Below are 26410 nucleotides of genomic sequence, written 5' to 3'. Positions count from 1 at the left end.
TCCCCCGTCCCTGGGATTCTCCAGGCAAGAACACTGGAGTGGGTTGCCATTTCCTTCTCCAATGCATGAAAGTGAAAAGTGAAAGTGAAGTCGCTCAGTCGTGTCCGATTCTTAGCAACCCCATGGACTGCAGCCTACCAGGCTCCTCCATCCATGGGATTTTCCAGGCAAGAGTACTGGAGTGGGGTGCCATTGCCTTCTCCGGGTTGTGTCTTTAGTCATCCACTAAGAGGCAAATCCAGTTCATTGGGTCACAGGGCTGCCTGATGGGAGCTGAAAGTAATAATGAGGCACAGCTCCTGCTGGAGACCCCACCCAGAACAGACAGAAGGAGGAGAAACGCCCTTCTTTCTTTCTTTCTCCTACCTTGTTCTCCAATTTCACAGAACAACCAGGTATGGAAGTTCTCAACTGATCTTGGAAAACATAGTTGGCAGGACTCAATCCCAACTGCTACACAGAGCAGTGGAGAGCAGGGAACGTGGATCTGAGCAAAGGGCATGTGCCGGATTCAGAAAGGGAAGGAGAGAACCTGGATGTTGGCTCAAGGGAGCCAAGGGGGATGAGAACCGTCAGCTCATGACGGGAAGCTCTTATACTGGTGTGAGGGTAGAGCAGAGGAAGAGAGAGGCAAACCCAGTCTGGATGGAGATACAGGTAGCAGAGGGAGATGGTGGACTCCAGGCAGAATGCTGGCCTTGGAGATGGGGCCACTGGATATAGACTTTCCGATGAAAGGAGTTTAGTGGGGCCAGCTGATGGCACTAGAAATGAGATAGGCTGGGGCTAGGGTCCCGGACCCTTGCTTCAGTGCTTGCACCTGGACAAACTTCTCCTCAACCAATAGAATGCAAAGAAACTGTAAGGGACTAAAAATAACTGCATGTGAGCCTGTGCAGTTGGGGCAAATTATAAACAAGATACAAAACGGCCAAAACCTGACTGCCTCTTCTGAGGTGCCCAGAGAAAAGCAGAGAACTGCCCTGTGATTTCTGCACACAGCACCACCAAGGGGGTGGGCAGATCACCTAAGCCACCCCTCCACCCTCACCGCATTTAAGGGACCAGCTTGCCCCCACTCAGTTGGTAAGCAAGGGAACCTGTGACTTGTTTTCCTTCCTCATGCTGCGAGTCCCAGTAAAACCTTGCCTGTACTTCTTGTCTGGCTTCTTACCAATTTCTATTGATTAAAGAGACCAAGAACCCCCGTCAGTAACAGAAACAGGGAACTTATTTAAAAAACTGTTTGTATGCTGCTCTTACTTGGGAAGATGGTTGGATTTGGGGCATGGAAAGGCTGATTGTTATCTATAATATATAAAGGCTAATAATTTTCAAGTCTTTGTGTGCAGTCTAGACCCCCCCTCCCATCCGACCGTTTGCTAAAGATCTCCACCTGGGTGATGAGGTGTCTGTGCTCTTCCTCATGGCCTGGTAACTCATCTTCACCCTTCAGGGGTCTCTTGAAATGGACTTATTCCCAGAATCCTTCCTTTGGCTCCTAGACTAGACTCCCATTCCAGAGGCTTTATTGGCATTAGCAGTTTAACTTCTGTCTCTCCCATCGATCTAAGTAAAGAGGTAAGCTGAAGCAAGCTCAAATTACTAGAAATTGAGTTTGTCTATTCAGGGAATAGCAGATAAATTGCAATTTTGCAAAACACCATTGGTAGCAAGCTACTGCAACAGCGGCAGTTTCGGGGAATTTTATTACAGGCAAGGAGTACAAAGAGGGGGCGGTCTAGCCGGAGTCCCACAGAGAGTTCATTGGCTTGTTGGTCAGGAGATAAGTCTCTCTTTTCTGTAAATCAGGCATTTATGGGGAAACCAGTCTCCCAGTTCCAAAGGGTTTTTTTTTCCCTGAGGGCGCATGTGGGAAAGTCTCCATTTTTTTTTTTTTTTAAATATCCTCTTGGTCTATTTTAGATGGAAATCTTTTCACATTTTCACCTCAAAAGGAGTGGCATCTCTGCCACCAGCTCCTGGCACAGTGCTTGACAGGGTATGTGCTTAATAAATATTTGGTGAGTGAACAAATGGTTGTAAGGATATGTGGATGTCTGGGTGTATCACCATCCTTGAGGTTCACACAGAGCAGCTATGCCCTCCCTCCTGTTCCCGGAGTCCCCCGAGGAGCCGGAGAATAGAACTGTGTCAGGCAGCTTCACTTCCCTAGCACATGCAGGTCACAGACAAGAGCCAGGAGCTGGAGGGTCAATTTGGCTGTCACGTAGCGGCAATGAGATCTCAGGGAAGCCACAAAACTTTTCTCCATCTCTCATCTTCTTGTGGATGAAATGGAGACGGTTGTGCCTGCCCTTTCCACCTCTCCAGGTTGTCGGACAGGAGGGAGCATTGAGGTTCCTGATACAGAAGCACAAACCAGAATTCACAGAAGCCCTGAACAATCTTCACTCTGAGCCCTGGAGTAGCCACACTGATGTTACCAGCCCTGTTCATCTCCAGAGATGAAATATTAACTGGGTGCCCTTTAAAGGGAGGCAGCCCTTTGACTGTGAAGCTGGGCCGTCTCCTCGACTTCTGAAAGTGGTGATGGAGGGAGCCTCCAGCAGGTATGGGGTGTGCTGGGCAGCCAAGGGGCCAGCCTATCTTCTGCCAACACCCCCACTGTGGGGTTGGCACATGGGGCAGCTGATAACAGATGGTGGAACTGGATGAGACCTGGGCCCAGGAAACATTCTCCTCCTGCCAACCACAAACCAAAGAAATAGGTCCTGAACAGAGAGCAGCCTGGAAACGACACGTCCCTTCCCTCAGAGACCTTCCTTTGTCAACCCCCAGGATCTAGGGACTAAAGGTCCTTCCTAGGTGGTGCTAGTGGTAAAGGCCTGCCTGTCAATGCAGGGATATAAGAGATGTGGGTTCGATCCCTAGGTGGGGAAGATCCCCTGGAGAAGGAAATGTCAACCCACTCCAGTATTCTTTCCTATGGAGTTCCATGGACAGAGGAGCCTGGTGGGCTACAATCCATGGGGTCTCGAAGAGTTTGACACCATTGAAGTGACTTAGCATGCATGCATGCTCACAGAGACTAAAGGCACGGCATTTAGTTGAACTCAGGGTTGAACAGGGTATAGAATGGATGTCCTTATCCTGGGCGATGATGGCCTTGCTAGGGAGCAGTGATAGCTGAGGTTTATTGGAGACATGGGGAGCGGGTGGCAGGCCTGTCCCAGGGCTGTTGCCTGGATCTTGTTCTCCTGGAGCTGCCGAGGTGGGTCTGCTAGGAGCTAAGGAGGGCACTTCCTGGCTCCAGTCACTGGGACTGAATCACTGGGTTTGGTCAGAGGCGGAAGCCATGGAAACGGGCTTGTCTCAGAGGAAGGTCTGAGGTTCCAGGGGAGAAACAGTCTCACTTCCTCTCTTCTCCAGCTGACATGCTATGTGACCTGCCTCTAGGTTGGGGCCCACAGAAACCCAAGCAGCCCCCACCCCCACTGGCAGGGGATTTGAGGGGAGGTGGTCCGCAGGAATGCAGGAGTTCCCCACGCCCTAATCCCCAGGGCCTGGGTGGAGGGCGTGGCTGGTACCGGCTAGGACCAAGGTTTCACCACCGAAGCCCCTCCAGAGCCAGGAGGCCAGAGTGTATGAATTATAGGTAAGGGGGCTGAGCTGGGCCCTGGGCCTCCCGTCCCTCCAGGGTAGATAAGGACGGATCAAAGGCACTGCTTGTGGGCTCATCCCTCACTCAGCACAGTTTCCAAGATTCACCACCCAGTGAGTGAGCGGATGGAGTGACAAGATGGATAATACATGTACTTAGAGGGGAATTTTTGGTTTCCTTTTGAAGTCTTTCACATAAACATCTTTGTGTGTGAACCAGCCTGAGTACCTCTGCTGCATAGCCCCCATTGGATTTGACACCCCCCAGGACATCCTGTAAGGCTGGTTCTGCCTTCTCTGCTGGTTTATCCCTTGGAGCCCAGATGGGCTTGAAATGAACATCAAGAGCAGCCTCTGTGAGCCTCTGTAGGAGCCCTGGGGGAGCTGTGGCCGCCCGTGCCAGGCTTGGGGTCAGCCGGCACTTTGGCACAGCCTGAGCCCAGGGGGAAGTGTGGACTGTCTTGGAGGTTCTGTGGAGGTCACACGCCAATCAGCCAGCTACACAGCTCAGGTTTCCCTTCCCTGCCCAGTAGACATCCTGGCCCTCCCTGCCTCCCTGTTCCTGGGCACTGGGCTGCCAGCCCCTTCGTCCCTTGCATCTCCTCATTCAGACTCTAAAACTCCCCTCTGCTTGCCAAGGCGAGGGGGCCTTTCCCAGATCCTCCCCACAGCCCTTCTGGGGATTCCCCTTCAGAGTGAAGCCAGCAGCTCTTACCCAGCCAACAACGGGCACCGCGACTGCGTGATCTTTTTAGAACCTGCCTGGGTGCATCCTGCCTGCTTCATCCTGCTGCCGAAGAAGAAAAGAGCTGGAGGAAGAGAGACCAGCTATAGGTTGTCCAAGTTCTTGTGGGCCCTGGCTTGGCTTCTGGCATGTTGCCAAAGCTCAGGGCTGGGGGCTTCGTCCACTCCCAGGATCTGGGACTCCATCCCCGCCCCCCACACCCTCAACAATCTTTCTTCCCTGCAAACAAAGAGCCCTTTTGATCTTTATCACTCTCTTGGAACGTACATGCCAGTCGTCTTGGGTCATAAAAAGTAAGACTATCAGCAAACATTTAGAGAGCACTTACTGTGTTCTAGATACTGTTCTAAGTATTTCATAGTTATTAACTCATTTAACTTCCGTGGTTGGCAGAGGCGGGGAGCTGTCTGGTTGCTTTAATTATACAGTGACGTTCTCAAGGGTGGTGGTGGGGCTTGGGTGTCATGTCTTGTATCCCCCCAGATTCCTTTCCCTCCAGGAATATTTGCTGATTGACTCAGTCTGCCCTTGGGTGGTCCCATCCCACCCAGCTTACTCACTTTTCCTTTCTTTTCCGAGGGTGCTCTGATTTCCTGCCCTTTCCTGCATTCTCAGGAAGAATGAGTGATGGGAGTGACCTGGAGAGGCTCGGGGCCATCGGATGCTCTTCCTCTGACTGTAGGTAGGACTCTTGGCCTGTCAGTGGGAGGCACCAGCCGGAGCTGAGCAGAGCAAGGCACATGTGGGCTTTCTGAGAGCTAGGGGAGAGAGGCACCCTGTGTATGCTCATGGTGATTGTCTCCAGATGGTAGACTGTGGACAATTTTTGGTTATGCTTTCCTGCGTTTCCTACCATGAGCAAGCATTACTTTTATACTCAAAAAACAAAAATGTTTATTGAATATTTTGTTGTGTAGTGACTATTGAGGAAAGTTTGAAAGGATGAGTACACAGGGCTCAGAGCTGGGCTGGCTTTCAGCAGGTGTCCATCCTGGTGCTCAGTGACCTGTTTTGATTGACCAGTTCTCATACCACCTACATTAGTAGATACTTTAATCTCTCCCGTGCCCAGAAGTCATAATCTCTTCCTTGCAAGGGAGGAAGATTCTATTCTGGGCCTAATGCCCTTCTCCAAGCCTGTGGCCCCAGTCTGATGACGTCCTATATCAATCTCTTTGCTTCTGCAAAGATGCTCCGTGAGGAGGTTAATATGTCCTGCCTGGATTATCTGGTTCAACCTCCCAGCTCTTAGAGTGAGCAGTCTCTGCCTCCAAGTTGTGTTCACACTCTAGAGCAGAGATCCTTAGCCTTGGCTGCACATTTTAAAAATGCCAGCGTCTGAGTTGTATCCTGTCCCAGTCGCATCAGAGCCTCTGGGAGGAGCCTGTAGTAATTTCCAAGGCCCCCCAGATGCCTCTGATGTGTAGCCAGGGTCAAGGACCTGTGGGGCAGCTGGGCAGAGGCAGAGAGGCCCTAGTGTTGACAAAGGGGGTGGCATGGATTTGCACTAGATGCTCTGGAAGAGGACACAGATAGGGGCCTGCCCTCTGGGGGCTGGTAGTTGATGAGAAAGCCAGAACCTGGGCAAAGAGGGCCAGGGACACTGAGAATGATGCCCACCGTGTCCAACCTGTGCCAGTTCAGATTTGGGTGTTGAAAGGCTGAGGAAGGATGTGATCCAGGCAGCATGAGGATAATCAGGCTGATTTTTCTGCTAGGAGTTCCGGAGGCAGTTTTGGAGGCAAGAGTCCCTTCTGCTAGTGAAGTGACTCCTGTGGTCATTTTCTAAGGGTTTGCTCTGAGACCCTTATCTGATGACCCAACCTCTTTGTAACTCTGGCCCCAGCGGGTGTGGCTGGCCACTCTTCAGTCAGTGCCCTGGCCCTCCAGGACACCCCGGCAGGACTAGGCTGGGACAGATAAGAACCATGCTTGTTAACACAGCTGTTCCCTGCAACACCCAGCGTTGTTTTCAAACCTACGGAAACTTGGGTGCGGAAGTGTGGCTACATCCACCCAACTTCAGAGTTGGGCTTGGTTCCAAATAAAAGGAAATTTAGTCAGTTTTCCCAGACGCAGGGACAAAAATAGAGTTGACAGGAACCTCCAAGGGTCTGCCGGGGTACCAGGGTCCCAAATAAAAAAATCAACTGGATCTTTGGTCTGAGTGCAGCAACAATTTAATTTTCAGCCTCAACAATGAGCCCTAGAATCTGTCCACATGGTTCTTGACAGAGTTCTCAAAATGATGTTGTCTTACAAGAAGGTGATTTTATTCCTTCTGCTGGAAGCAGTCTTAAAGGTTTCTGTGTGTTTTCTGAGCCTCGTTGGCTGATCAGCTAGATTCTGGGGTTTGTGAGGTTCAAACAGTCTGCATGGTCATGGAGATTGTACAGGAGGAGAAAAGGGATTGGATGGCATGACTCATGTTTGGGTAGACTGGATCCCAGGATGATTTACTCTGCCCGGATTCAACCTGGGACCTTTGGGGGCACTTGTTCTGCCTTGGCGTCCCCAGCAGGACAAGGCTCAGCCAGTGTTGACATCACACATGTCCTTCCTCACCCTCCGGATACTGCCATCTCTACTGTTCTTTCACCAGCTCAGCACCTGGCACCTTCCCCACAGTGGCCTTGGGGTCTCTAGCTCACTGTGGGTCCTCTGAGGACCTCTAAGTGAGCAGGTTTCCCAACATCCAGCACAGAGAGATCACACTCTGGGGAGCAGCAGACTGAGCCTGAAATTCCAACCTCTGGATCCCCAGCCCGTCCTCCCCGACGGAGCCAACTGTGGGTGGTGAGATGGCCATGCCCAGAGACTCCAGAACCCCCAGAACTGGGAGACTGTGTGAAGCACGAATTATAACCAGGACTGGACAGGACAGCATCTCCATACGTTTGTGAGGGTGCTGAGCTGCAGGTGGCCTGGCCGGGGCAGGGGTGGGCTGTGTAGACAACACGAATATTCTCATTGCCCTGGGGAAGGTGCCAGAGAGCCCGGAACCCCTCGTTGTGTGGATGGGGAAGGGAAAGGATGTCAGATAGCAGAGCTGAACTCATTCTCCTTGACGTTAGAAACACAGCACAGAAGTGACTTGTGGGGAGTTGTCTGACCCCCTGATCTTTAGTTTCCTCTTCTGTAAACTGGGAACAAGAAAAGTACCTCCTGGGGACTTCCCTGGCGGTCCAGTGGTTAAGATTCTGTGCTTCCAGTGCTGAAAGTGTGAGTTCGATCCCCGGTCGGAGAACTAAGATCTGACAGGCTGCTTGGTGTGGCCAAATAAATAAATAAATAAAAATTTAAAGTAATAAATCATTAAAAGTTGAGATCAGCTACACTTAAAAGAACAAAAGCACCTAGTTCACAGAGTATGGTGAAGGTTTCCCTGAGAGGATGTTTGCAAAGTGCCGAGAGAGAGAGAGAGAGAGAGAGAGAGAGAGAGAGGGAGAGAGAGAGCGCTGGGCAGAGGAAACTCACCAAGGCTGAGAAACCACCTTTCCCTAAGGGCTCCCAGCTGCATCCCTTTGAGATAAAGGTACCCCCTCCCCACCCGCCTAGGGAAGTGGCTTGTCCCTGAGACTTGCAGGGAGTCTAATAGATGGCCAGGCCGTCTCCCTGCCAGTGCCGTGAATTCTGCCTTCCCCTGGCTGGCCTGGGGCCCTGCCTCCCCCCATCTTGCTGCTGTCCTGGCCGGAAACCCGCCCCATTGTCCTAGGCGGCGGGGCCTGGGGAGTCCAGCTGCGATGGGCTGACAAAGTTGGGCTGACAGTTTCCTCCTCTGACTGAGATAAGTTCTAGAGATGGCTATCGGCTTCAGGGAAAGGGTGGAGGGTCTGAGAGAGGGCCCCTGCCCCATGCTATCTGGCAGACAATTCTGAGGCAAGAAACTGATTAACCTCCACTTGGGAGCTTGGGTGTGAAGGGAGACAAGCCCCGTTAACCCCTTCAGCACTCTAGGTGCTGTGGGTAGGGAAGGTGGAAAAGTGCCCTTCCCTGGACCTGGGTTGTGGGCTTATACTCACTGATGCAGGGCTGGGTGGGGATGGTTCAGTCACTCTAATGTTGTCCCAGGAAAAAGCTTCTCTGTGGCTGAGCTTTGGAGTCCAACAGATCTGATTTTAAGCCCGGGCTCTTTCCTGGAGTACTCCAATGAGCTTGGGCAACTTGAAGTTCCTTCTCCGAGCCCTGGTTTTCTCATCTGTTGAGTGGAGCCAGAATTGCTGAAAGCATGAGGTTCTTACATGGAAGGAAAGATCTAATACACACAGAGAAGCTAGCGGAGGGCCTGACACAAGGAGGCTAGCATAACGGCCATTCGTGTGCTGCCGTCCGAAGGGGCCTTGTGACAGCAGTGGGTAGGAGCTCTCTCAACTGGAAACAGCCCCTCAGATGCTGGCGGTAAGTCAGATGAGGCAGCTTGGCATGGGAGGAATCGCACTTCATTCAGTAGACACCTCTGTGTTGAAAGCTTGCTGTGTATCTGACACAGTTCAAGCAGCTTGGGGGACAACAGCGAGCATGGCAGTCCCTGTCCGTGGGGTGTCCCAGTGTGTGGGGCTGAGGCGGGTGAAGGTGGTGGGGGCGGGGAGGAGTCGGGGCTGGGTGAGTGGGAACCGATAACAAGCCAGCAAAACGTGACTCTTAGCTTCACGGAGAGATGGGTGTTTTGAAGAAAACGAAACTAGAATAAAGGGTTAGAGGGCAGCCGGCCACACAAGTGTTATTTTAGATAAGGCCTGTAGAGAAGGCCTAGAGAAAGGGGTGATCTTTGAGCAGCATTTGAATGGAGCAAAGGTGAGAGCTTATGATGGGAGGGTTTTCCAGCCATTGAGGACAGTAGGTGTGGAGATGCAGAGGTAGGGACCCAGGCTGGGCAGGTTCTGGAAAAAGCGTGAATACCAATGCTGATGGGGTGAAGGGGGAGAGGGCACCTAGGAGCAGCGGCCATACTTGGGGGTGAGAAATTTCCCCTGGCCCCAGGCTATGACCTTTGTGCAGGTCCCCTGATGCCTGTGAACCTCTGTGTGTGTGTGTGTGTGTGTGTGTGATGTGTAAGTGTAGGGGGCATCAAGGAGCAGCATAAAGCTGACCAGAGTGGACTGTGTATTTTTTTTTTTTGTATTTTTTTTTAATTAGAGTGATGAGAGGGAGCTGTTGTTGGTTCCTTTATATTTATTTATTTAGTTCCTGGTTTCTGATTTTCTGATGAAACTTTCTGGTGCTATTTGCTGATGCCAGAGGCAACGTTGAGTTCTGAAAACACAGCGGGGCCCAGCTGCTCCCCTTCGGAAAACAGCCGGCAGCCAGGGCAGTGCCCTCCACCTGGGAGCCAGCCCAGAGCTCTCATTAGGACCAGAATTCAGAGCGAGGAAGTCACTTGAGTCCCCAGGTCACACCCTTGACTTGACTGAACCGGGCTTTTCTTTCATTAATTTGAGGCTCACTTGCATCATTTCCTGGGACTGGGACCGGGAGCTGATTAGGTTACAAACCCAGCTGGAGGTCCTGGGTATGGTCTGATGGGTTTCTTACAAATGTCGAGTATCACACTGTTGGAGACAAGGCTTCCCAGGTGGCACTAGTGGTAAAGAATCCACCTGCCAATGCAGCAGACGCAAGAGACCTGGGCTTGATCCCTGAGTCAGGAAGATGCCCTGGAGAAGGAAATGGCAACTCATTCCAGTATTCTTCCTTGGAAAAATCCCATGGACAGAGGATCCTGGTGGGCTACAGTCCATGGGGTCGCAAAGAATTGGGCACGACTGAGCACTTGTCAGCAGAAACAAGGGTGAACAGAAGATGGTCTCTGCACATCAGGAAGCACGCCTGGGGGAGGTGGAGTTTTGACAACTGGATAAACCAAGTGCCAAGACATAAAGTGCATCAAAAAATCAACTTCTGCTAGTAGGTATCTCCCTTAGCTAAGCCCACAGAGAGCCTCAGTCCTCTGCCCCATTTCCAAAGTCTGGACTGTATTTCTTTCACTTCTTCTGGGTCTTCCCCAGGTTTTCACCTCCTAGTAACTGGCACTTGGGCTGGCTTGCCCATCTTTGCTCTCCAAGGAGCCCTTCCTGCAAATCTCAGGGCCTTGCAGGGTTCTCATTCCTCAGACCCGCCATTCGGGTTGCCGCCCTCCACCTCTCTAGGAAGCTTTGTATTTCAGTTTCAGCTTCCAGAATGTCTCCGTGGAATCTCCTCCCTCCTATGAGTGTCCCTCCAACTTGAATTCTGGTCCAGGGTCTCTTTGCAAAGCCCGTTAATTTCTGAGGACCGTTATGGCTACCATTTTCCAGGCCCAATCCCAAACGTCCCAGGCCCTGGCCTTCTGTGGTCTCCCGGGGACCTCAGGTGTCCCCTACATTTCAGTGTCTCGGCTCCCCTTTCCCAGTTCCGATGAAGTCAGGTGACTTTGTTCTCTCTCAGCTAGTGGGGATAAGGAAAGGATGAGGGACGGGGGTAGGGTGGAGGCAGCGGAACATTCCCAGGTGTTCTGGAAGGTCTCGCTGCTCCATGGGGGGGTGGAATGCCCCGAGGACCAGGCTAGGCAGGCCAGGGCGCTGACCAGGGAGCAGACTGAGCCTTTCTGGGATGGGGCTGCGACGGGAAGTGGGTGGGCAGTGACCAAAAATAGACCTGGATCCATCCCCGGGGCACCCACGGAAAGTGCTGGTGTGGAGCAGGGTGGGGTGCCGTTTCCCTGATCTCATCCAGCGTCTGTTTTCCTTTGCCTCCCCTGGTTCATGGCCGCCCCAGCTGCCCTTTTGGCCGGCTAACGTTTATCAGGGCTCAGTTCCTGCTGTGGGCCATCCCCTTCCTTGCCTGCTTTGTCAACCTGAGACCCAGGGTGCAGTCTGGGCAGGCTGGACTGTCCCCTCAGAGTAGGGATGTCTCAGAAAGGTGGAGGGTATGTCCCAGGGGGTGGCCCCAAACTTGCCTTTCAGACTTTTCCCTTGAACGGGACAAGTGACTCACCCAGAACAATGACGTGATCACAGGGGCATGCTTGGGACTGGCGGCCAGGCCTCTGGGTCATGGGTGGGGGGGTGCTCCATGGGCGCGCAGGAAAGGCACTCTGAGGACTGACCCCCATGACTGACCGAGACCCACCCTGTGAGGCAGAGCTGAGGTGTGGACTGCTGAGCCCGGAGGAGGGTGATTGGTATAAAAGAAATAGAGACCCAGTGGCTGGGAGAGGACGGGAGGTCCCACACCAAAGGCCACCTTTGGAAAGTGCTGGCAAAGCACCAGGAAGGTGACGTGGTGAGGTGCAGCTAGCTCTTCCCATGTGATGGAGAAAAGCACAGGAGAGGGGAGGGAGACTCAGAGTCTCCGGGTCACGGAGGAGCCAGCATCCACTCTGTCCGCCTCTCACGGGCCAGACCGGGAGACCGAGTCCATCCTGTGAGGTGAGGGGCTTGGCTCCGGATGTCCCGGCCACAGAGGGGCTGACGGCCCTGCAGCTTAGCTCCTGGTCATGGCTCTTTCCACCCACGCAGAGACACAGCCTGGGGAGCACTTGAACTGGGAGCCTGGAGGTGATTCCTGGTGTTGGGCACTGAGGTCACAGCAAGGGACAGCAATCAGGGACTCCCGGCAGATGCAATGGCCAACGCTCGGAAGGTTCTCATTTCTCTCTCCTCATCTTGTGTTCAGCCATCCTGTCTTGCGTTGTCTTTTCCTTTCTGGTTGGGTCTCTCTCTTCCCTCTTCATCTGGTCGAATGCGGATGCTGGCAAGAAGCCTGCATCTTTCCTCCTGATCCATTCTGGTTCCCAACAAGTTTTGTGTCGTGGTTGCCAGGCGTGGTTTGAGGGAGTAGAGTGAAGGGCCAGTGGACCAGAGGATGAGGCTTCAAGGCTTTTCCCCTCGGAAGATGTGGTACCACAGATACTCATGGAAGAGCCGGCATGTGCTGGGGGCTGGGCTAAGCCCTGAGTTACAAACGGGAGGAGACGTGGTCCCTGAGCTCAGCTTGCTGTTTAGTTGGGGGAGACTACCATACAATACAAATAGCTACCACTACAATACAAATAACTCAAGTATTAAAGAGAATGGGACGAGGCTTCCAATGGTAACAGTGACTGACGCCATGCATGGTGGGCGAGACTCGGTTCAGCTCCCCTTTGTTCCTTCATTTCTTGCTTTGTCATTCATTTGTCCCTCCCTCTGTCCCTCCTTCCTGCCCTCTCTCCTTGGCCCCCTCTCTTCCTTTGCTCTTTCCACAGTCTTGGATGTGCCGGTTGGGCGCCGAGCCTTAATTCCCAGCTTCTCGCCAGATGCTTCTATCTGGCTGTCCCACAGATGTCCCCACTCAACGTGTCCCCCACACATCAGTCTTTCCTTCCTTCCCCACACCTTCTTCTCTGATTTCTCATTTCAGGTGAGGTCATCACTCTGTGATCCCAGCCAGAAACCTCTGGGGATGTTTTAACCTCCTCCCTCTTTGTCATACACACGCATCCTGAAAAGGATGTGCGAGGACCAGCTCCAGAATTCTTCCCAGTCCTCCCATCAGTCCTCTCCATCCCCATGGTCCTGATTAACGTGGGCTCCCACTAGCTCTCTCCTAGACCACTGCAGGCACCTGCCCTGTGCCCCTCATGTCCTCCTTTATAAAGTACAGCCCCGCCAGGAACATTTCTCAAACACAGATCAGGTTATTTACTTGACAGCATGTATATGGAAATTATTATGGAGAAGGCAATGGCACCCCACTCCAGTACTCTTGCCTGGAAAATCCATCGACAGAGGGGCCTGGTAGGATGCAGTCCATGGGGTCGCTAAGAGTTGGACATGACTGAGCGACTTCACTTTCACTTTTCCCTTTCATGCATTGGAGAAGGAAATAGCAACCCACTCCAGTCTTCTTGCCTGGAGAATCCCAGGGACGGGGAAGCCTGGTGGGCTGCCGTCTATGGGGTCACACAGAGTCGGACACGACTGAGCAATTGACCTGAACTGAACTTACATAGATTTTCAAAATCATATGTCTGTCTTGTGCATATTTAAGAAAATTTATAGGTGCAATAAATGTCTAGATTTTCTTTTTTTTTTCCAGCCATGTCACATGGCTTGCAGGATTCCAGTTCCCCAAGCAGGGGAACATCTTCAGAGTTCCACCTTTCTGAATTGCTTTTAGGCTCAGAATCATCAGCATCTGTTTTTCTCTCACATAATTTCTCTGTGCCATTAAGAGTGATGCAGGATTTCTTAAAAGTGTGGATTTTCTACCAAATGATTCTGCAATATTTGATATGCACACATAGCTGCAGACAGCTGTCATTATGGCCACCTAGCCAGTGATTCTAAGATGATTTTAGATGTTTGAAAATGTGGGGAAGTGTGTATCTTATAATTGATGAAGCACAGTATCCCATTTGACAGATGAGAAAACTGAGACAGAGAGACACTAAACATCTTTCCCAAGGCCACATACCTACTAAGTGGCAGAGCTCAGATTTGAACCCTGGCAATCATGCATTGGAGAAGGAAATGGCAACCCACTCCAGTGTTCTTGCCTGGAGAATCCCAGGGACGGGGGAGCCTGGTGGGCTGCCGTCTATGGGGTCGCACAGAGTCGGACACGACTGAAGCGACTTAGCAGCAGCAGCAGCAGCAGCAGCAGCAATCAGTCTCTGGAGGCTTCCCTGGTGGCTCAGATGGGAAAGAATCTGCCTGCAATGCAGGAGACCAGGGTTTGATCCCTGGGGTGGGAAGATCCCCTGGAGAAGCGCATGGCAACCCACTCTAGTATTCTTGCCTGGAGAATCCCATGGACAGAGGAGCCTGGCAGGCTACAGTCCATGGGGTTGCAAAGAGTCAGACACAAGTGAACGACTAACACACACACACACACACACACACACACACAGAGTCAGCCTCTGGGGTCTTTGCTTTATTAGAAAGTCTTTGCTGGAAACCCATTTCCTAGAATAAATGAAATCCAGACTCTCATCCCAATATTCAAGTCTTCTGTGATCCGGTCCTGCTTTTGTACCTAGCCTCACCAGCCCTCAGCTGGCTTGTGGTCCAGCCGCTCCCAGCCAGGCCTGTCCCCCTCAGGGCTCCGCTCCTGTGTCTGCTGCCCTAGGAGAGAACATAGATGCCCCTCAGAGGTTAAGGCTCCGCTCCAGTGCCTCATCCCTCCGGTTACGTCCCCGGCTCCCTCGCTGATGCTCCTGCAGGATTTGGTTTATTAGGCCCCTGCTTGCAGCCTGCTGTGTACACTGCGGCCCCTCTGAAAGCCTGGGGTCCCTTGGGGTGGGGCCCTGGCTTCCTCCTCGGTGCCTCACTGCCAGCGCAGCGTCCCATCTGAGGGCTTGACCGTACCAGCCTCCCTTCCCCTACCTGGACTGACAGGAAACCTGATAGTTTTGTAACCGGGAAGTGTTAATTTAGAATTTGTGCTGGATCTGCTTCTGTGACTTTAACCCTCAGCTTGCCGCTTTGGTTATTGTAGGCATACATAAGGCCCTGCCTCCGGGAGGGGAGGACGACCTGGACCGCCCACCTGCAAAGGACAGTTAGGAAGTGAAACTAATGCATTCTCCTGCCTGAGGCTTGCCAGGCCTAGGGGACATTTTCAAGGACTGAACAGTCTTTTTACTTTGTTTCCTCATCCTCTGCCCGCATCTCCGATCCAACCAGGCCCCTACAAGATGGTTGTTCTGAGGAGCTAGCCTGCCAGCTTCTCGGTCAGCCGGCTTCAGAACCAAGTCCCTTCCTAGTCCCAACACTTCGTCTCTGATTCACTGGCCTATCTTGTGGTGAGCAGAGTGAGCTTGGACTCGAAGCATTCGGGAGAATGCTTCTATAGTTGCCACTCGAATGTTGACCAGCTGGGGACTCTCTGTTGGTGTAGATAATATCTTGTTCATGGGGGTGTGTTCCCAGAGTCGTCCTGAGCTGTAGGAAAAGGCCTGATTTGGCATGTTCCACCCTAGAACGTCTTCCGCAGAACCCCTCAACAACTTACAGGACACAATGACTCAGGCCTTGTAAGCTGGAGAACTCATGGGTGTACGTGTGTGTAGGGTGTGTGTCTGTGTATGCTGACATGCACAGGGCAGGGCAGAAGTGCTGACGGACAGATCTTTTCTGCTAACATCTCATTTCCTGTGGTTGATGGACTCAGTGGCGCCTCCAGGATCCTCTCTTCCCAGTCTCCCCCAAACCGGGGCCAGCTGCCCCTGGCAGGAGGCCCTCAGGGCAGCATGAGACTCCACCATTCCTCCTCCACAGACAAAACCCATGTGGGATGGCAAAACCCATGTGGGAGAAGGGGAGGAGGAATGTTCCAGGCCAGCTCAGTTATTAAAGACCTCTCAAGATAATGAGGCTCAAGGAAGAACAAAGAGACAGAAAGGCAACAAGATTAAAAAATACCACCCTCTGCACTTTGACCCTCAGGCCCAGGCAGAGGCGTTTGGCGGACATTCAGCTGTTTGGAAGAGGGGATTTCTGGCTGCATCAGGCTGGAGGGTCTCTGGGTGTCCTTGAGGACATAGGAAGGGCCGTCCTGGCTCAAGTCTGTGGTCCACTGAGTGAAGGGGCCGTGTCTTTGAAAAGGAGCACCCTGGGTTTGTGGGTGGTCATTCTCCCTAATGACACTCTTAAGATCAGGGATCTCCTCCCCGTGCCAGTTTGCTCTTAATATCCCACTCTGGGTAGACTCTAAAGCGTGTAAACTTTTGGTAGCTATTCATGTAACTACTTGGAACTCTCTTCAGAATATTGATGACTCAAGTGGTATTTTCTTTCCTTTTCTTTCCTCTTTCTAAGCTTCCTGCTGGTGCTCTGGAACTGGAGAACCAGCTAGCTGCATTGTTGATCGTAGCCTCCTTTGGACAGATAAAGTAAGAAGGCGGGAGAGAAGGGAGGAAGGAATGAAGGAAGGAAGGAAAGAAAGACATAAACAAATTTGATGATGAGGCATCACATCTGTGTTTTAAACATGGATATTTTACACTTGGGTCAAGCCGCTTTGCTTCATCCTGGAGTGCGGGTTCTAGCTGAGGTGGCGTTGGAAAAATAATCTTTTAAAGTGTCGAGTCCTTTCAGTTCAGTTCAGTTCAGTCATTCAGTTGTGTCCAACTCTTTGTGACCCCATGGACTGCAGCACGCCAGGCCTCCCTGTCCATCACCAACTCCTGGAGCTTATTCAAACTCATGTCCATTGAGTCTGTGATGACATCCAACCATCTCATCTTCTGTCATCCCCTTTTCCTCCTGCCTTCAATCTTTCCCAGCGTCAGGGTCTTTTCCAATGAATCAGTTTTTCGCATCAGGTGGCCAAAGTATTGGAGCTTCAGCATCAGTCCTTCCAATGAATATTCAGGAGTGATTTCCTTTAGGATGGACTGATTGGATCTCCTTGCAGTCCAAGGGACTCTCAAGCGTCTTCTCCAACACCACAGTTCAAAAGCATCAATTCTTCGGTGCTCAACTTTCTTTAAGTCCCTTTAGAGGAGCTAAGTTATGCTGAATTATGAGTCACTGGCAAACACAAAGTCACAGCTGTTTTCTGTCACTGATACACTTATACATGGTGTGTATAGGTGGTTTCTGAGGGTAGGGCACACCTGCAAACACGGCTCCCAGGCATCAGCCTTGCTCAGGCCTCACTCTCATGAATGACCATCACCTCCTCCCACCACCCCGACATGTGGCAAAGGGACAGAATGCTAACCCAGGACACAGCAAGACCAAGAAAATCATTAAGAAAAAAGAACCCACTAACCTCCCCTTTGCCCAAGTGATTCTAGATGAAAGAGAGCCCCAGGGACTGGGCCAGTTGTGCTCAAGAAAGCCTGGCTTTTAGGGTTTTCTTGGGATGTCTTGGGGTTGATGGCTATTGCCTCTGGAAAGGGGGTGATTCGAAGACCTTGATGTCCTGCCCAAGAATTGTCATGGAGCCTTTTCACATGGAAAGCTTAGGGTGGCTTTTGGTCAGCATCTTTCTCTCCTGTAAGTCAGGAGCTTTAATGGGAATGAGATAGGGATCTAGTATGGTAGAGCTGTTGACCAGAATGAGGAAAAAAGTTCATACTTTGAGGTCTTGACTAATGTGACCTTGAACTACCAGAAAAGGAGGGGGGATGGTGATGGTCTAGGAACACGTGGGAAGTGGGGCTCCCCCACCCAGAGGAGGTTATGGTCTTACAATCCCAGAGCATGGGGTTCAGAGGTGCTGAAGGTAAAGCCCATGGGGCTGCAGGAGGAGGGGCAGAGAGGCTTCCAGCTCTGGAGCCACTGCTGGAGAGATGATGAGAGCACAGGGCTGAGGGGCAGAGCTGAAGGGGTGAGCCGAGGGTGGGGCCCCCGGGGTCCTGGAAGCCCAGCTGTTCCCCTAATCCTCAGGGATCTGTCTCTCCAGGGGCACTGGGGGGGACCTTCTTGGGAAGGTCATGTCCAACCTCAAGGCAAAGGACAGACCCTGGTGGCCAAAGACCTTGCTCCTGTCTGAACTCAGAAGACTAGAAGACAGTTTGGGATGAAGGCCATATCTGCATGGTCCAGAAGGAAGAATGGAACCCAAGGCTGGGGGCTGGGGGGAGGGGCCTGAGGACCAGAAGGAAGACTTACGAAGAGGCCTGAAAGCAGCTGAGGAGTACTTTGAGCTGCGCAAGGATGCCGCCTTCAACGTGCACAGGACCTGCCAGGGCCCCGCCTCTGGCTAGTCCTGGGGCATGAGACCTACATGCTGCCATGTGTCTGTGAGCTGGGAGCGGGGACCACTTATGTTCCTCTTCATTTTAGAGTCGGGAACACTGAGACTCAGGAGAAGTGACCTTCTCAAGCTCACACAGCTGAGGATACACAGCTGCGGATCCTTGGGTATTCCTTTTCCCACAGAATCACTTAGTCTTGATGTGCTATGTGCTTAGTCTTGATAAGACCAGCCTGTAGCAGAGTTTCCTCACTAGCAGGCCACAATCCCCTCTGTGCCTGGCCTCAGGTGCTCCAGCCAAGGCCAAGACCATTGTCTCTGGAAGGCTGCCATTGGAATGAACATGTGGCCACCTGGTGGGAAGGGGTGGCAGGAACACTCCCCTCTCCCAGAACAGAGAACTCCTGAAAATTCACTCTTTAAGTTAAAGGAATGACTGTCTAACGGTGGAACTGCAGGCATCAGTTGGTATGTGAGACTGTTCTTTCTCCAGTGCCTTCAAGCGGCTTCCCAGTTGCTTGTGCTTCTGCACTGATGTTGGCACAGGTGCTGAAGCTGGTGTAGTATAGTCCATCCATTCAAACCTCATGCCTGGCAGGGCCACATCTGCACAGGACTGGGAACCAGACTGGGCTCGGTCGTATCTTAGAAGACAGAAAACAGGACACAGAGTAGGCAGGCGGCGACGTGCCACAGAGGTCTGGGAATCCCGCTGGAGGTGGGGGGTTGGGGAGGGGCTTGACCTGTAAGGGGCAGCCTGGGCTTTTGGGGAATGGCAGAGGGCTCCGATGAACCTGCTGACTGTGAGTTCCTTGCCACTGCTCAGTAAAACCACTCTCAGGAGACCAGACAAATCCTCACTCCCCCAGAGCCGCCCTTATCACTCCGAGCAACACCAGAGCTGCTGAGAGCAGGTACCTGGAACTGTGGTCCCAGGTCACATTCTTTTCATAAGTGGAATAACACAATGCCCCTTTAAACTTCCTTATTAATTGACTCTGCTGCCAAAAAAGCAGTCCATCACCCCCTCCGCCTCCACCCCCGCTCCTTGTTTATGGCTCTGATGAGGCTGGGCTCTCAGTGAGCTGACATGATGATAAAGGGCAAAGCCCCAGACCCCGTGCGAGATCGCACGTGGGGGCTGCGGCCAGAGCTGCCTTGTCTCCAGAACTCTGCTGTTTAGAGAAGCTTCAAGCGGACTTACGGGCCTCCCCGTTCCTGGTACAACTTGGGGAGTGATGTCAAATGGTGTTGTAAGGAGCCTGGAATTCCCCTGGCTGCTTTCTCCCAGCTTCCCTCTCTGGACAGGTGATTTGTTCTCATGGATAGAAAACCATGGGTACCCCTAGAAAGGGGTAACGTGGTCCCCATATTCCTCACCCAGGCATTGGGGCAGTCTTAGGGGGAAAACCCAGAGTGCCTGTGTGAGTTAGGGAATGAAGACGAAAAATTCAAATACATCTGCGTGACCAGCACTGTGTCTTGGCATTGGGTGGGTGGGCCCCTCTCGATGAACATCAGGGTCTGGGTCAGCATCGGCATTTGCAGGAAGCAGCTCCAGCTCTAGGTCACCTCTCTGGCTCTGAAGGTGCAGGACACTGGATGGATAGATGCTGTGGGCGTGGGAGACGAGGGGAGGATGGTGGTAATAGAGCCTGGGTGCTGGCTAGGAAAGCCAGCTCTGGCTAGCTCTGCCCGCTTGGGATCCTAGTTGAACCTCTCCTTCCGGGATCCAGTGATGGTCCTTCCCCTCGTTCCTTCAGTTAAAGGTGTGACAGACATCTGTTGGTGGCCTTGGGGTATAGCCATATCTCTTCTGGTTCCTCTCTAACCTGCCCACACCTTTGAAAATAGATGCTTTATTTAAACACTCTCCCACAGTTATCTCAGTTAGCGTGTGCCCTTTGTCTCTTTCTGGGATGCTGACTGATACAAATAGCAGGACGAATAGATAGAAAATAACTGGGGGAGCCGAACTGTACCTGAGGCAGAAGAGTGGATGCTCTAGGAGTGTGTGTGTCGGGGGTGAGAGGGGCAGGCAGGGAGGACTTCTCAAAAGTCATGGAATCTGGGACCTTGAAGGGTGGTGGGAACTGAAGACTCCGTGAGGCTCCCGGCACAGTGAGCAGCCAATTGGACAGAATAAAACTGGAAAATGACGCTGGTATTCAACACTGGTGGCCAGCCATCCATGCCGGGGGGCCACTTGGATCTTGAGGATGAAGGCTGCACCTGTGCTAGGATGTTGCCCTCCAAGGAGCCCCTGTCATCTTTGCAACCTTCCCGTGACCCTTCTCACTTGTCTGGAAGCAGAGGTAGGAGTGTCCCTTAGCTGCCAAGTAGATTCTAGATCAAGCTTCCTTGTACACCTAGTGCTTAAAACTATGCTTTGCATAGAGCTCAGTTTAAATAAATATTTATTGACTGGCTAAACAAGTGTATGAATGAAAGAATTGGGTTCTGTCAGTGTTTGAATATCTGATGTGCTCAATACTGAGAGGATCCAGGTGGGGCGATGTAGAGGTGGGACCTGCCTCGTTAAGGAGCCCCAGGCTGGTGGAACAAGCCACTGGAAGGGGACCAAGACTGAGTCTGCTGAAAGGCAAGGGCAAGGTGATGAGTCCAGAGGAAAGAGGGAACCCTCAGAATGGAGCTGGGAGGGGCAGAGAGAGCACCTCAGAGGAGAAGGCATTTGAATGGAGTCTAGATTATGCCTAGTGGAGGAAGGATGGAGGAGGATTCTAGGCAGAGGAACAGCATGGAAAACATGCCTGAAAAGTGCATGACATGTTTAGGAAAGATGAGTAAGTGCTTAGCGGGGCTTCCCAGGTGATGCTAGTGGTCAAGAACCTGCCTGCCAGTGCAGGAGACTTAGAGATTCATGTTCGATCCCTGGGTCAGGAAGATCCCCCGGAGGAGGCATGGCCACCCACTCCAGTAGTCTTGCCTGGAGAATCCTATGGACAGAGGAGGCTGGTGGCCTACAGTCCACTGGGTCACAAAGAGTTGGACAAGACTGAATGACTTAGCACGCACACAGGGTGCTTAGGAGAATGGTGAGAACGGACCCTGAAGGGTGGCTGAGGTCAGATTGGAAAGGGCTTGAAGACCATGGGGAACCAGGAACGATTTTGAAGCAATGAAATAACACGATCAGACCTATGTTTTGGAAAAACCTCTCTGGTGGTAGGCGTTGGGGGGATTTGAGGGTTGAGGGGCCATGTGAGATAATACTTTAGTAACCCAGGTGACAGATGATGGAAACCTGAGAGAGGGTCTCAGTGGTGGGGATGGTGAGGAAAGGACAGAGGAGAGAGACACACTGGAAATAAAACTGATGGCATCCTGCCGGAGGTGACGAGGGGTGAAGTCCACGATGACGGGTGTCTGGCTGCCAAGTGATGTGGCTTTTCAGGGCTTTGGGAACCCGGGAGGAGGAGCCAGTTTGGGAAAGGAAATAATTATTTTTATTTCCTTTTTATTTTGGCTTATGAGACCCTCGTTCCCTGACCCGGGTAGAATCCATGCACCCTGCAGAGGAAGCACTGAGTCCTAACCGCTGGACCATCAGGGAATCCATGGGAAATAATTATTTTCATGTCAGCCAAGCTTGAGGCATCTGTAGGACATGCCCTGACCAGGAGGAGCTAGATGAGGACTCAGTTCAGTGCAGTCATGTCCGACTCTTTGCGAACCCACGGACTGCAGCACTCCAGGCTTCCCTGTCCACCACCATCACTCGGAGCTTGCTCAAACCCGTGTCCATCGAGTAGGTGATGCCATCCAGCCATCTCATTCTCTGTCGTCCCCTTCTCCTCCTGCCCTCAATCTTTCCCAGCATCAGGGTCTTTTCCAATGAGCCAGGTCTTCACATAGGTGAGGGCTAGAGGTGTGTCTGGGTTCCCTCAGCAGAGGTATGAGGTTTATACTCCAGGGAATGTATGGTGAGAGGACTGAAGAGGGAGACTTCCATACCGAAACCCTTTAAAATTTTTTTAAATTTATTTATTTGGCTACAACAGGTCTTACTTGAGGCAGGAGGGTCTATTTTCAGTTGTGCCACGTGAACTCTTTGTTGTGGTATGGGGGTTCTAGATCCCTGACCAGAGATCGAGCCTGGGCCCCCTGCATTGGTAGCACAGAGTCTTAGCCACTAGATCACCACCCAAACTCTTAAGGGTGGCCATTGTAGGAACCAGAGAACGGGGTTGGCAGGAGGGCTGGGGATCAGAAAGAGGAGAGCCCAGATGGAGTCCCTCAGGCTCAGAGAAGAGCAAAGGATTGGCCCCGTCTGAGCACACAAGGAGCTTGTCAGCATTGCCTGAGCAGAAGCATTACCTGTCCCCATGGAATTCTAACCTTTTGAGCAGGTGAAGAGTTGTTATGTCAGGCCTAGGGGCTGATAAGATGGCGCTAGTGGTAAAGAACCTGCCTGCCAGTGCAGGAGACCTAAGAGACGCAGATTCGATTCCTGAGTTGAGAAGATCCCCTGGAGACTGGCATGGCAACCCACTCCAGTATTCTTGCCTGGAGAGTTCCATGGACAGAGGAGCATGGTGGGCTACAGTTCATGGGGTCACAAAGAGTCAGACCCGATGGAGCAACTTAGCATGCACATGCACACAGGAGCTGATAAAGTGGTTTCAGAAGGCCCATGGACTTTCCTGGGAGTCCAGTGGTTAAGACTCTGCACTTCCAGTGCTTCACTTCTGGGGATGCAGGTTCGATTCCTGGTTGGGGAACTAAGATCCCACATGCCTTGAGACATGGCCAAAAAAATTCAGAAAGTCCTAGATGGGTCTTAAAAGGCAGCTGGTGTGATAATCATGACTCTTCAAATCCTGTGAGTCCAGGCTCCTGCCAATGGCAGGGTGAGCACTGGGGACCCTGGGTTGATACCCTGGAGGGCGGGAGTGGAGCACCTGGGCACTCTGTGTGGTTCTGTCGATGATCAGGGACTTCAGTTCAGTTCAGTTCAGTCACTCCGTTGTGTCTGACTCTTTGCAACCCCATGAACAGCAGCATGCCAGGCCTCCCTGTCCATCACGAACTCCAGGAGTTTACCCAAACTCATGTCCATTGAGTTGATGAGCAGGGACTTCAGAACCTTCATCTCTGCACATCAGCTGGATCTTGTGAGGACAGCTCCCAACTCTCCTGAGCGTCTTAGTAAACTCAATCTGACGATGCTAAAACTCTTCATTTCAGTGAAAGACTATCTTGTAACTTGGGAAAACAAGTGCCCGTGTCCCTCCTTAAATCATAATTGGTTAGAGACGAGCAATCTGGAAAATTCATTCAGTACTCCGTATTATAGATGGAGGAAGCCGAGGCTGGGGCCAGACAGAATGAGCAACCCCAGTGCTAGCTCAGAGCAGTTCTCAGCTGCTCTGGGTGAGTGGGGCTGTGTCCAAGCCCCTCTTTTCCCCAAAGGTGGCCCAGTAAAAATGACAGTTTGCCACCACTGGGGGGATGTGCAGAAGAGCCAGGGCGTGTGAGGACATTACTCTGAGAAGTCCTGGTCTGAGCCTTGAGTTCTGCTGGTCGATGGAGTAGAGGCTAGATGCACCCCAAGGGAAAGTTAACTTCACAAAGAAAAGACCCCTGGGTTATCTCTGAAGCAAAAATCAGACCACCTCACCCACTGCTTGCAACCCTCCAAGTGCTTCCTCTGGCCCTTGGGAAACCCAGGCTATGCAGGACAGGACACCCAACAAGGGCCCCGTGACCCAGCCCTGCCCTTTCCACCCCATCTGTGAATCCCGTGTCCTCTGCCTCTGGCCATCCATTTCTCGGTTTTGCTGCTTGTTCTGGCTCAAGGTCTTTGTATGGACTGTATCCTGTGGTTGGAATGGCCTCCCCAAGTCAATCGTTAGGACCCATTAAGATGTCTGCTCCCCTAGGAGTCCTTCTCCTCCAAGTCTAGCTCAGGCCATCTGTTCTTTTCTCTTAGCCGCAGTTATATGCCTTCATGGTTCGTGGTTATTTCCTTAAGAGTTATTACCACTGTCTGTAATTTTCTTGGACATTTCTTTGTTTACATGCTTACCATCTGGCTGCCCTCCCTAGATTGTAAATGCCAGGAGGACAGGGACTGTCGTATTCACCATCATGCCCTTGTGCCCAGTACAGAGCCTGGAGCATGGGCGCTCGGTTGGTGCATAGGGGTGTCACCTAGGACAGGAATGCTCGTGGTCACCACGGGCACAAGCAAGAGAGTGTGGCCGACTCTACAGAGGCCCTTGGCTTTGGGAGGTTGGGTGGTTAAAAGTATGAACTCTGGCCCCAGGTGGACCTGAACTCAGATCTCAGTTCTGCCCCTGGGGAGAGACTCTAGATACTTCATTTTTAAACTTTTCATCATGGTAGAATACACATGACATCAAATTTGCTGTTTTAACTACTATATGGCTTCTCTAGTGGCTCAGATGGTAAAGAATCTGCCTGTAATGCAGGAGATGCAGCTTCGATTCCTGGGTTGGGAAGATCCCCTGGAGAAAGGAGTGGTACCCCACTCCAGGGTTCTTGCCTGGAGAATCCCATGGACAGAGGAATCTGGCGGGCTACAGTTCATGGCATTGCAAAGAGTTGGACACGACTGAGCAGCTAACACCAACTACTTTAAGTGTACAGTTCAGTAGTGTAAAGCACATTCACATGTTGAGCAGCCTGTCTCCAGAACTTTTTCATCCTGTGCAACTGAAACTCTGGACCCACTGAACATTCTTTCCTCTCCCAGGCCCTGGCAGCCACCCTTTGCTTTGTTTCTGTGAATGTGACTACTTCAGATGCGTCCTATAAATGGAATCATAACATATTTATCTTTTTAAAAATTGAAGTAAAGTTGATTTACAATATTCCTTTAGTTTCAGATACATAGCAGAGTGATTCAGTATTTTTACAGATTATACTCTATTAAAGGTTATTACAAGATAGTGGCTGTTATTTTCTGCTACACAATATATCCTTATTGCTATCTATTTTGTACATGGTAGTTTGTATCTCTTAATTCCATGCCCTTAATTTGTCCCTCCCTTTTCCTTCTCCTCTTTGGTAACCACAATTTTGTTTCTGTGAGTCTGTTTGTTTTGCACATATATTAATTTGTATTATTTTTTAGATTCCACATATAAGTGATATTTCAGAGTATATTTGGGAGAAGGCAATGGCACCCCACTCCAGTACTCTTGCCTGGAAAATCCCATGGATGGAGGAGCCTGGTAGGCTGCAGTCCATGGGGTTGCTAAGAATTGGACACGACTGAGCGACTTCACTTTCACTTTTCACTTTCATGCATTGGAGAAGGAAATGGCAACCCACTCCCGTGTTCTTGCCTGGAGAATCCCAGGGACGGTGGAGCCTGGTGGGCCGCTGTCTCTGGGGTCTCACAGAGTCGGACACGACTGAAGTGACTTAGCAGCAGCAGCAGCAGAGTATATTTGTCTTTGTCTGGCTTATTTCACTAAGCATAATGTCGTCTAAGGGCTTTCAAGGTGGCGCTAGTGGTAAAGGATCTCCTGCCAATGCAGGAGATGCAAGAGAAGTGGGTTCGATCCTGGGCTGAGAAGATCTGCTGGAAGAAGAAATGGCAACCCACTCCAGTATTCTTGCCAGGATAATCCCATGGACAGAGGATGGGCCACAGCCCACAGGGTGGCAAAGAGTCAGACACGACTGAGCACGAACATGTAGTATTCTCTAGGTCCATCCATGTTGCTGCAAATGGCAATATTTTGTTCTTTTTCATGAGTAATATTCCTGTGTGTGTGTGTGTGTGTGTGTGTGTGTGTGTGTATTGTTTTTTAACTGTGCCGTGTGGCTTCTGAGATCTTAGTTCCCTGACCAGGGATTGAATCCAGGCCTTTGACAGTGGAAGTGTGGCATCCTAACCATTAGACCATCAAGGAATTCCTGTATATATAAATATATATCTCACACCTTCTTTATCCATTCATCTGTTGATGGACATTTAGGTTGCTTCCGTGTCTTGGCTATTGTAAATGGTGCTATGAACATTGGGTTTCAAGTTTCTTTTCAAATTAGTGTTTTTTCCTGGATTTATACCTCGGAGTGGAATTGCTGAATCATATGGTAGTTCAGATTTTAATTTGAGGAACTTCCCTACCGTTTTCATTACTGGCTGTGTCAAACTTACATTCTCATCAACAGTACACAAGGGTTCCTTTTCTCCGCATCCCCTCCAACATTTGTTGCTTGTAGGTTTTTTGATGACAGCCATTCGGACAGATGGGAGGTAAAACATTGTTTTGATTTGCCTTTCTGTAATTAGTAGGCATATTGAGCATCTTTCTGTGTGCCTGTTGACCATCTGTACGTCTTTGGAAACATTTCTGTTCAGGTCTTCTGCCCATG

General features: G+C 51.3%; 1 long non-coding RNA gene across 3 annotated transcripts in view; it reads left to right on the top strand.

Annotated features, from left to right (window-relative positions):
* The first annotated feature begins 879 nt into the window (after positions 1–879).
* Positions 880–26410, top strand: part of LOC147373788 (uncharacterized) — a 43395-nt gene continuing 17864 nt past the window's right edge. Inside the window, exons 1-4 of one of the 3 annotated variants that reach the window (XR_015162080.1) lie at positions 880–1086; positions 1927–2002; positions 2335–2573; positions 4949–5051. This is a non-coding gene — a long non-coding RNA (uncharacterized LOC147373788). The other 2 variants (XR_015162079.1, XR_015162081.1) reach the window with 2 other exon arrangements.

This window comes from Bos grunniens, chromosome 4 (genome assembly GCF_055505025.1).
Source record: "Bos grunniens cultivar Pamir isolate PY7600 chromosome 4, Bosgru_T2T1.0, whole genome shotgun sequence".
Lineage (NCBI taxonomy): Eukaryota > Metazoa > Chordata > Mammalia > Artiodactyla > Bovidae > Bos > Bos grunniens.
This window is presented reverse-complemented; position numbering and strand designations above follow the sequence as displayed.